The sequence below is a fragment of the Hibiscus syriacus genome, unplaced genomic scaffold, assembly GCF_006381635.1.
Source record: "Hibiscus syriacus cultivar Baekdansim isolate YM2019G1 unplaced genomic scaffold, ASM638163v2 tig00116984_pilon, whole genome shotgun sequence".
Lineage (NCBI taxonomy): Eukaryota > Viridiplantae > Streptophyta > Magnoliopsida > Malvales > Malvaceae > Hibiscus > Hibiscus syriacus.
In genome coordinates, this window is record NW_024063507.1 from 2,067,091 (window position 1) to 2,079,861 (window position 12,771).

A 12,771-nucleotide genomic window follows, 5' to 3' on the forward strand; every position below is an offset into this window, starting at 1 on the left:
AACTAGATGTCATATTTTGATATTTTTAAAATAAATAAATACCCTACTAGATTAAATGGAAAAGGAAATGTTCTTTTATTTAAACTTATCGAGATAATTCGCCTAATTTTATTAGGGATTATGTCTTGATATTTTTAAATAATTGAACATCTCTTATCTTTTCTAATTAAATATGTAATTTGGATTATTTGGCTTAAATTTTCATTTTATCGAATCAAATTATTTTAATCTCGTATTCTTGGGGGAAATTATTATATTTTTTTTATCTCAGTCGGAAAGAGAAATATTCGTCCTAAAGTATTTTAGGGATTATTTTCTCTTCGATTGGAAATGTGGGAATATTTTCTATTTCCCCTTATAATTTCTCGTTAAATAAAAATTGCATGGTTGAATTTTGAATAATAGAATCGTAACTTAAATTTGTATTCGAATTCTTAGATTTCCACTAGTAGAGACAATTTATAATCGATGGGGTACCAATTTTGGGTGTTGTGGGGGTGTTTATCCTTCCCCACACGTAATCGATCCCCGAATCCTTTTTTTATTTCAAAAAAGAATGAATCTCTAGTTACACGTAGATTGGTGAATCTTTTAAAATGATGTTTTTCTTAAAAATACTTTTAAAAGAAAATTTTTTAGGTATTCGACCTACCTAACCCAAAAGGTCGATGGCGACTCCAAAACATTTCAAAACCTTTTCAAAAGAAAACCCCCAAGTCGTACTAAGTTTTTCCCCGCCCCGGCGAAAACGATTACAACAGCTTGGCGACTCCGCTGGGGATGTAGTGGATCAAGCCTTAAATCGATTATATATTATCTCTATAATTGGAAATTGATAATTCAATTTTATTTAATTTACGATTCTTTTGATTTCTTTCAATTCTTTTATTATTTTTATTAATTTATTTTATTTTATATCATTGTATATTAATGTTTGCATTTGATTAATTTTCAGATATTGAAATTTGGATTCGCTTTAGTTCATTTTTTTGTGGTTGTTTGTCAAAGGTTTGATAATTTCTCCTCACACACAAACACATGCATTGCATAACATAAGCTCTATACCCGAGCTTTCCCCTTTAAGTGGGAGTGAAAGCGACGTATTCGTGAGAATTTATTCTCCGTGTCAGACCTAGCAAGTAGCTTCCGGGGTTCATATGCCTTATGTCTTCGTGAGAATTTATTCTCCGTGTCAGGCGTAGGGAAATGTTCCCTCTCGAATTGAACTCGATCCGCTTAAGCCTATAATGGGTGAGGATTGAGGGTCTGGCTTGCCCAAGGGGGCACCGACAAGGACAATTCGAGTACCTTTACTCCTAGAACCGAAACTATGCATATAATAAACTGTACCCGATATAAAACCATGCTGAAACTTTGTCCATAGGTACTCAAATAAGTGTACACAAAGGAGAAATGAACTCTAACCTTATTCTTTTAATTTATTCGATAGATTATTTTTGAATGAATACATGTGAACTAGAAATTATGTGGTTAGGGTTTTAATTTCCTCTATGTGTTTTATTCACTGTATTTTATGAGTCATTTAATGTTGAATTTAATCTTTTCATATTTCACTAACATACATTTCCTCTTTTTTTATTATTATTTTTGCTAACATCTTTTCTTTGTCCTGTTGCTTTATTTTGTGCATAAACATACTGTTAATACCCGAGTTATTTATCAAAATTAGAAGGCTTTTAAAATGACAATGTCACACGAATGGATAAATATTTTATCTACTTCGACATATTGGGACGTTGTGAGGTCTTTGAAAGTTGTTCTAGGATAATTACCTTGGAATTAACACATGTTTCATACATGTCATGTCATAAAATGTATTAATTCCCGAGTTAATATTCGCATTAAAAGGCTTTCAATACGACAATATCACTTGAAGAGGTAGAATAGAAATACAAACACGTATCAATGTTCCAGAGGGGTGCTCCAGGAAATAGCTGAAGAGGTACATCAAGCTGGAATATATGAAGATCAAATGATACAACAAAACAAGCTTTTCAAGGGTGCTACGACGATATTGATATAACTAGCCGAAAAGAAATAAAATGTTTGAAGTCATCAAGCAACAATGATAGCAAACATGAGATAGTGGATGATGTCATTCACATATGGCCGCTCAACAAATGTATTTCTGGAAAAGAAGTCGAAGCATTGGAATTTTCCATCAAGCCAAGGATAAGAGAAGATTGTTTCCTGCATATTCGATCAAAATTGAAGAAGTCGAGCAATATGACGTGATTTGTAGTTTTCATCTACCTCCGTGTATTGAGACATTGTATATTATTTGGAAGTTGTTTTATGACAATTACTTTGGGGACAATTCCTTTATTGCATTTATATTTTGCATTTTGCATTCCCATTTTGCATTTTGCATTATGCATTCCCATTTTTGCATCTTTGCATTTGCATGAACATCTTTGCATCTTTGCATTAGAACCTATACATAGTACATTGCATCTCAACGTGCATTAATCACGAATCCTCAGAGTAAACCGCGGAATCTTTTGAGGTAAATTGAAGTCACCCCTTTCGTACTTAGAAAAGAATTGAGAGCTAGAGACATGATGTTAGCACCGTCCAAAGTTCGAGGCACATCATTGAGATCTGTGGGGCACCGAAGAGCAAGGTCCATAATTTGTTTGACCGGGGGTATTAACTTTTAGCGTTTCATGAGACACTTTGGTGCCGACAAAAAAAAGTTATTTCATCCACCGTGAAACCTTATTGCATTGGCATTGTCATGTTTGAACGTGTTTTTGTTTTTTCTTTGTATACTCAATAAATATTTTGTTAATTGAACTTATGTCATTTTCCAAGGTTATGAGCAATAAATCAAGTTTTAATCTTGTAATTCTTTGAATATCAAATGAATTAAATCTTCTTTTACTACTTCATTAATTATATATCTTTGACAAAGGGCAAGATTAGACCTTCCATACCCCATCCAAAGCCGAAATAACCATTGATGGGTTCCTTACCCGAAATAACACCCATTTACTCCCAAAAGATCGAACCTTGACATCAATTCCCTCTAAAGCAATAAAGTTAAGCCCTTATCCCTGAGGCCTCAAATTCGTACTTTTACCTTACCAGACAGAACTAACCTTTCCATAACATTACTTTTTTTTCAGAATCAGGATTTTTAAAGTCACACATTTCCCTTCATAGACACAGAACTAGCATTATTTTCCCAATTTCAATAAAATCGGGAGGCATAAAGTACAATATGTCAAAATATACGAGAACCATTTCCGCAAGAAGAAAGACAAGATAGAGTGTTATAGATCAAGTTTTTGCAAGAGAAATCAAATAATTGGGGCATACCATGGGCAAATGGAAGAAGAAGAAAATAAAGGGAATCATTGAAATAATTTTATCATGCATTAATTACATTTTTTTCATGTAAATAAGATTAATCTTGAATAGTCGTCCCCTTAGGGATACCTCTTTTACAAAGACTTCCATGTATGAGATGATGAACGGCTTTGTTTCATTTATCCTTTAAAAAATATGTATATATATCCCTTGTTGTCCCCTTTTGAGCCTGTAATATTGTTTCTTCTAATTCAACCCTAACCAAGGATCGCCCTCCACACTGGGGGGTAAAGATGAAGGACATCTACTCGCATAAGTGAACATCAACAATCTGGATTTCGTTACAGAGGCAAGTCATATGAAGAAATAACAAGATATCACAAGGTGGACCAAATATGAAGCGCTTGAAGATCAAAGCGAGTTAACAACACAAAGAGAAAAAAGATGAGATATAGAAAAAACACACACAAAAATAAAGAAAAAAATAGAAAACATAAAGAAAAAAAGAAAAAAAGAAAAAATAGAGAAAAAAGAAGAAAGAAGAAGAAAGAAGAAAATAGACAGATCCAACACTTCAAGACAAACGGTTCAAAGATCTAGAATCAATTCACCAGAAAATCAGAGAACACCAAGAGAAAATAAAATAAAAGACACGCGAGAAGATTCAAATAAGGCAGAGCAAGATTGAAGATGGCAGAATGAATTGATCATTGGTTGGATAACCCTTAAACACTTGTTTGGGCCTATTTATCCTTTTCTTTCATAACCATGAGCCCTAGCCTACATTACGTGCTTGAAAAGTCCCTTATAATCATACATGGATTTCTAAGTGGAGAGACTATCTTCAGATTTCATTCCGCCCCTCAGGGTTAATTTTATTTGCAAAAAAAAAATAGTTTTCTAAAATCTTTAATGCATGATAGGGAAAAATAATAAAATGAGGGTTCAAGATGTAAGATTTTAGATTACGTCTTGAAACCAAAGGAGATTTCAAGTTGAAAACCTAAAAAGGCGGCTCGAATACGAAGATTGTCAACAACTGCACAAAAGACGATCTTATACATCTCTTGATAAAGCACTGCACAGTCCAAAGGCGCTCACGAGGGCTAAGAACCAGTAAACATTTCCAGAAGAGAAGCATGACGGTTGCTTTATAAGATCAATGAACACACCAGAATCAAGGACACAATAAGACAACTTGGAACACATTGCTTCCCCAAATTTAACCTGAAACACAATACCTTCTCAAGTCAGCCTAAGCCTTATATCATCATTAATCTTTACACTTTTCAAATGTATATAATTTTTTTAAGGATTAAACAAAAATTTGACTTATTTGATATTCAATGAACTCTTGTTTTACAATTTGTTTTGATTGTGAGCCTGAAGAAAATGACAACATTTTTGAAATTTATTCATCAATTTTTTCACATTTCTAAAATTAAAAGAAATGAGAAAAACATTTTCAAATAGGACAATCTCAAGTGAAAATGGTGAAGCTCATTCTGCCTCAATAAAAAAAAAAGAACAAATGATGCCAGAGTAATAAATACATTTCACATAGTCCGAGAGATCAGAAAGACTGGACGATAGAATTTTTAACATTTTCTTGTGAAGTCGTTAGTAATCCATCAAGAAGCAAATGATCGCCTTAGTCGAAATGGGCACATATCTCAGCTAATGGAAAATGTTCAAGACATTTCTGTTAGAAGAACTCATCATTTCTTAATTATCCATCTGATTGTGGCATTATAAAGAGAAACCTTTAAATTATAACATTTTTGTTGATGGCATATGATTGTTGGTTAGCGACACCAGAGTGAGACCATTCGAGATTAAGATCTTGGCACAAAGAGAGCCATGAGTACCCAAATTGGGGCATTACCAAAACCAGATCTTGCTAAGATAACAAGATTCAAATCAAACAGACATGGTGAATGAGCCTCACCGTTTGGAATGCCAAGGGCAGAATATGAGGACACAAAGAGTTTACCTCGAAATGTTTCGAATAGAACCATTGAATTAGAGCCAGAAAGAGGCATTAAGACCACATATTGAATGCAGGAGGGTACTTCTAAGACTGTAACGAAGAAACCAAAGATAGAAGAAAGAAAAGACATGATTGCACAGGATAATCAGATTACTCCTCGGAAGATGCAAGCTTAAGCTGACAAGTTGCCATTGAAGAAGACTCTGTAAACACTAATTTTTTTTCTTATTATTATTATTATTATTATTATTATTATATTATTATTATTATTATTAAATAAATATATATATATATATACAAAGGCCCAAGATCGGGGCCTGATTACAACTGTGGCCCAACTCCCAGAAGCCCTAGGGTTTCACAACCCTAGGTTTATATCCCGGCCGCCACCTCCAAGCTTCAAGAACATCCACGCGGTGCCACCACTACCTCCAGCTGCCTTGCCGACGCTTCAGTTCCAGATGGTCCAACCAGTTGCTGCCGACGCTGTTGCTTCCACGACGCCGGCCTCGTCGAGCTTTCCAGAAGCCAGCTGCCTCACCAAATCAGAGCTCTATGGTGAGTCACCGCCATAGCTTGGTGACTCACCAAAGATGCTACCCATGGGACCGGTCTGAGGAGTACACTGTGGTGGCTATAAAAGCCACCACTGAACCTGCAAAGAAAAAAAAAAAAAAGAAGGATAGAGAGCAACAGACAGCCACAGAGGGCAACGGAGAACAACAGAAAAACAGACGAAGAGAGAACAAAAAAGAGAGAGATACGAACATCAACCAACAACCAGACTAAAACAGAAACGAAGAGAAGAAAAGAAACTTACCCTTGGAGCCTTGACCACCGTCGGAAGCACTAAACATCGCCGGAGAACAGAAAATACCGAAGGTATTTTCGTAGATTTACTCCGATTAGGAGTCTTTTAGGGAAAACAAAGACCGGAATCGGTCTCAGGGCGTTTAGATCTACGCTTTGGGGGTGTTTTTGGTGAATTCCGACCACCGTTACGGTGGCCGGCGGCGGTGGCCGGCGGCGGTGGCTGGCGGCGGAGTACGGTGGCCTATGGCTGCCAGTTTCCCTCCGGCGAGGGAAACTAGAGAGAAACCAGAGAGAACTCTGGTTCTCTCGTTTTGAGAGAGAATGGAAATAGGCAAATGAGAAGCTTGGCCCTTCGGGCCAGGCGATTAGGGTATTTAAAACCCTCCCCAAACGACGTCGTTCTGGGGAGGGTATTTGTGTAATTTCCATCATGGCTAAACCCTTTCCGTAGCCATCCAAGTTTTATAATGATTCATTTTAGTCACTGAAATTAATTTCTGAACATTTTAATTCAGTCTTTGAATTTTATTTTATTATGTTTTTAGTCCTTATCAGTATTAAATAATATTTAAGATAAATAACATATTTAGTCCCTTAATTTTAATAAATAATATTTTAATCCTGATTTTAGATTTTTAATTTATTTTAATCTAATATCCGAATTTTAGATGATTTTATTTTAATCACTAAATAAATAAAAATAAAAAAAATAATAATATTTAATCCCTATAGTTTTGATTAATTATGAATTAGATTTTTTAATTTTATTTTTATTGCAATTTAGTCATTTATTTTATATGTTTTAATTTATTTTATTGTTTTTAAATATATTATTTTAATAGAATTATTCTTTTATTATATTGTTAAATATTTTGATATATATTCATAAATATATATAATAAATATTAACTTTTAAATATTTATTTTTAATATCGAAGAAAAGGACAGTCTTAATACAACTGGATGTCCTATTCTGATATTTTAAAATTAAACAATATTATTTAAATTAATATTTATCAATATCAAAGAAAAAGAGCTGTCTTAAGGTACCTAGAAGTTCTTTTCGGATATTTTTAAATAAAAAATATTTTTTATATAATTTTGAAATAATAGAATTATAAATTAAATATATTTTTGAATTTTTAAATTTTTAATACTAGAGACAATTTATAATTAAAAAGTACCAATTTTGGGCGTTGTAGGGGTGCTAATCCTTCCCTAAACGTAACCGACCACGAACCCCTTTTTATTATTAAAAAGAACAAATTTTTGGTTATAAAACGCAGATCAGTTCATTTTTTAATTGATGTTTTCTTAAAACTCTTTTAAAAAATAATTTTTAGGTATTCGACCTACCTGATCCAAAAGGTCGATGGCGACTCACAAATTATTTTCAAAATTATTTATTAACATTAATTTCCCCACCAAAATTTAATATTTCGTGCCCGGACGAAAACCGGTTACGACAGCTTGGCGACTCCGCTGGGGACTGTCAAACTTTTAAAAATCAATTATAAATTGTCTCTATTAATTATAAAAATTCATATATTTAATTTATAATTTTTTTATATATATACATATTATTTTTATAGTATTTATATATATTATTATTTATATTACAAGTATTTTATTATTTATTTTTCTGTCAGAGGTATGAACATTTCTCCTCACACACAACACTTGCATTGCATAACATAAAGCTCTATAATTGAGTTTGTCCCTTTTAAGTGGGAGTGAAAACGACGTCTTCGTGAGAATTTATTCTCCGTGTCAGACCTAGCAAGTAACTTTCGGGGTTCATATGCTCTATGTCTTCGTGAGAATTTATTCTCCGTGTCAGGTATAGAGAAATGTGTCCCCTCAAATTGAACTCGATCTGTTTAAGTCTGTAATGGACTAGGATTGAGGGTTGACAGCCCAAGGGGGCATCAACAAGGACAATTCGAGTACCTTTACTCCTAGAACTGAAACTTTGCATATAATAAACCCTAGAAATTCACCTAATCTAAGACAGTATTGAACCTTTGTTCATAAGTGTACACAAAGGAGAAATAAGCTCTAGTTTTTAATTTATTATTATTTTTTCTCCCTGAATAAATGCCTGCGAACTAAAAATCATGCGGTTAGGTTAAATTTTCCAAACAAAGCATGGAACTAGAAAACATGAGGTTAAGATTTATACCTTGATAGATAGATTTTTTTCATTAGTTGATACTAACTATTTTATTTTTTCTCATTTCTTTTGTTTGCATTGCATGATCATAGCATAACCAAAAGGTGTTTACTTGAAAGACTGTTCATCATATTGGAAAGAAATCGTAAATGGACAAAAAGTTTTATGATCAAACAAAATATGATGCGGCCAAAGAAAGACATTCTGAGGAAACTCCGAGGATAGAAGCAAGCTATGCACCCAAAGATCGTATGACCATTAAGGAGCAAGAGGAGATACGAGAAATAAGAGAGCAGATGTCCAAGATGATGGATAGAATATCTGTGTTGGCCAAAGGAAAAGAGATTCCAGCACAGAAAGAGAGAGAGCTCAATGAACCTAACTCTGCAGTTTCAGATACGCAAGGGATTTCGATTCCTAACCAATTAGAGAAATTACAGACAGTCATCATTCGTATTCACAAATCGTATGGAGATACCAAAGAAATGGTGACAACCATACAAGCTCCCAGAGAAGAGAAGAAATCATATAATCAGAAATCATCAAAGTTTGGTCTGCTCCCGATGTCTAAAACTCAGGTTCAATCCAAGACAAAAGGTGGATCTCATCTTGATATTATCCCCATATCATATAAAGAGTTGTATGAGAAGCTATTTGAATCACAAGAAGTGGATCCATATTATATAAAACCGTTCCAACCTCCGTATCCAAATTGGTATGACATCAACGTTCATTGTGAATATCATGCCGGAGCTCAAGGACATACCATTGAGAATTGTCTTGCCTTCAAACGCCGAGTCCAAAGTCTTTTGGATCATGGAACCTTACAATTTATGGTAAATGATCGACCTAGTTTGGTAACTAAGGGTCTTGATAGATTAATACCAAAAGTCTTCAAAGGTAAGAATATCAGTAGGGGCGCCCAGAGAGAAGAAGATTTGCTGAGGTTTGAAGCTCAAATACGTCATTTGAAGATTGAAAACGATAAATTGAGCACCAAAATGGAAACCATATATGAAGACTTCCAGAAGGTCAGTCAAGCTTTTCAAAATGCTGGTATAGGAAACACCCCAGAAGAGTGGATATCAGGGGTCACCAAATTGAAAAAGAGTTGCAGCATACATGAAGATTTTCTCCAAAAACTTTTTGAACACAAATGTTCTCTCGCAAAGGAAAATGATCAACTCTAAGAATTGACATAGGAGATGAAAGAACACCAGAATGTCATGGAAGAAGCTGCAGTCCAGAAAAGCAATATGGCCCATAAGCTGATAAACTAACTTGGTTTTAGGAAAGAAAATGGGAAAGTTATTCCCTATATATAAAGTTTTTTTAGGACTGAAAATTGTCCCCTACATGTAAAAGTTTTGTTTGATGTACTAAAGCTTTTGTATTCAATGAAATCTGTTCTAAGATGATCACTCTTAAGTAACACCTTTTCATACATGCATTTACATTTTGTATCTGTGCATTTTCGTTTTGTATTTTTACTTTTTATATCTTTGAATTGCACATTTTGCATTTTTATTTTTCCATTTATGCATTTTTCACATTTTTATATAAGTATTGTCATGTATTTTAATCATAAAAACATGTTAATAATTAATGAAAGGTTTTGTAACAGTAAAACCAAGGTCATACATTCATATTACTTTACTGACATCATGAAAACAATGGAGCAATCTTATAAGGGACTACAAGATCAGTGGCCAGAACAATTGACGGGGTTACCTCCGGATATAAGGAAAGAAACATCAGATTCAGTACCAAATGGATCAAATCAAATTATTCAGTATGTGACATCTAATAAAGAAGAGATAATTGATAAAGAGCAATCATGCTGTCAGATTGAAGAGTCGAAAATGGTAAAACCCTATGGGGCTTCCCAATTGAACCCAAAGAATAGCCTTGTTCAAAGATTCAAGAAGATGGATGAAGCAATCAAAAATATGAAATGTGTTGATACTTCCCACAAAGAATTAGAAGCAAGAAAGTTCAGCTTGGTTCCAGATTTGATTATTCCTCATGAATTCAAAATGCCTGATTTTGAGAAATATGATGGCACCAGTTGTCCCTTAATCCATTTGAGAATGTTTTGCAGAAAAATGGGAGGATATTTAAATTCTGATGACCTGTTAATTCACTCTTTCCACGATAGCCTTGTTAACCCAGCAGTAGTCTGGTACAATCAGTTGACCCAAGAACAGATCAATAAATGGGTAGATTTAGCTGATGCATTTTTGGGACAATACCGGTTTGTTAAAGGCTTAGCTCCAACACGTATGGATCTTCGAAGAATAAAAAGGAAAACCAATGAAAGATTTCAAGAATATGCCTTAAGATGGAGAGGAGTGGTAGCACAAGTTCAACCTCCAATGTTAGAAGAAGAAATATCACGTATGTTTCGTGATTCCCTTCCCTCGCCTTTCTTTGAGTTAATGCAGGCAAATCCGACAACTGAATTCGAGAATCTTGTGACAAGTGGAGATTTAATTGAGAATGTAATCAATGAAGAAAACTCAAAAGTCACATCCAGGAGCCTGACGGATCAAAAAGCAAAAGCTGATCATGTGAATGAATGTTGCATCCAGAGTCCTCGAAATTGCAAAAGAAAAAGAGCAAGTAACTGTTCGGATCGACCAAAGAAAGTCATGCGATCAAGACAAACTTTGGAAGTATTCCAAACTTCCATTTCAGACTTGTATCCTCATTTGGTTAAAGGTCAATATATCACACCAAGACCAACTAAAGTGACATCAAACCCTTCTGCTCATAGCTATGATCAAGATAGTGTTTGTAATTTCCACTTGGGGGTAAAAGGGCATTCTACAGGCAATTGTAGGCCACTGTTGAAAGAAATAGAGAGGCTTGTTGACAAAAGAGTCCTGACACAAGAAATGATAAAAAAAATGCGGGGCAAATAAAGACAATGACCCTGGTCCAAGTATACACCCAACATTAGAGGAGGCATGATGTATAAACAAGTGGAAGGGTTATCTACCACTGTAGTACTTTCTATTTTCAGCATCTTGTTTGAACTTGTTTTTGTTCTTTTCTCCGCTTTTTGTGCAATAAATAAATATGTATTGCTTTTATGGTTATGAGCAATGAATCAAATTTTAATCTTGAAATTATTGAGTATCAAGTAGATTAGATATTCTTTTAATTTTTTTCAAGAGTTATAGATCCATTGGCAAGTGGTAAAATTATATCTTCAATATCCCATCCAATGCCAATTACTCAAACCAAATCCTGACACTACAAATATTCTGAAGAAATGTCTCCACCTGTTTTTACACCTACTCCAGATGTTTACCTTTTCGGGTATAGTTGATTGATGATACTACATTCCACCATATACATGACTTCAAAAGTCACACATTTGTCTTTTCGAACACAAAACCATCATAAACCAAAATACCTCAAAAGAAATAAATTTTCAACTATTCGTGAATTTTACTGCAAGAAGAGACGAGAGGAGGCATGAGGGACCAACTCATTGAAAATAATTTCGAGTAATTGGAGCATACTCAAAGAAGAAGGGAAGAGTGATTGATTGAAATAAATATATCATGCATTAATTACATTTTTTTTCATGTAAATAAAGTTAATCTTGAATATTCATCCCCCTGTGGATACCTCTTTTTACAAAGGTTTCTGTGTTTGAGATGATGAACGACATTGTTTCATTCATCCTTTAATATATATATATATATATATATATATCCTTTGTTGTCCCCATTTGAGCCTGAATAATGTTTCTTCTAATTCAACCCTAACCAAGGATCACCCTCTACATTGGGGGGCAAGGTAAAGGATATTGGCTCACAAGAATAAAGATTGTCAATACAGTTTTATTACGAAGACAAGTTTCCATGAAGTCATGAAAGTTTTGAACTACAAAGTATGTCAAATACAGAGTGCTTGAAGATCAATCCAATCAAGAATAATGGAAAACCTCCAAAATGCAAAAGGAAAATGAGGTGCTCAAAGCAATTGAAGTATTATACTTATCCAGCAAAGAAAGAAGAAAAAAAAAAGAAAAAAGAAAAAAAAAAGAAAAAGAAAAATTGAATCAAGATGGGTGACTTATTGAGCCTCAAGTTACAAGGTTGATTAAGTACGAACAAGAAGAGCAAGAAATGCTGAAGATATGAGAAATTGGAAATGAATCCAAAATTTGGCAGTCTAGAGGGATCCAAATGATGGAAAAATCCCCAACAAAGCAGATCCAAGTTAAGCAAGGCAAGATTTATGGCATCTGAATGAATTGATCCTTGGTTTGATTACCCTTAAACACTTATTTGGGCCTTTTTATCCCTTTCTTTCGTAACCATAAGCCATGGCCTACGTTACGTACCTGAAAAGTCCATTCTAATCATACATGGGTTTCTAAGTAAAAGATGATATCTTTAGAATTCATTCCGCCTTCCAAGATTGATTTTTATTTGCAAAAATTAGT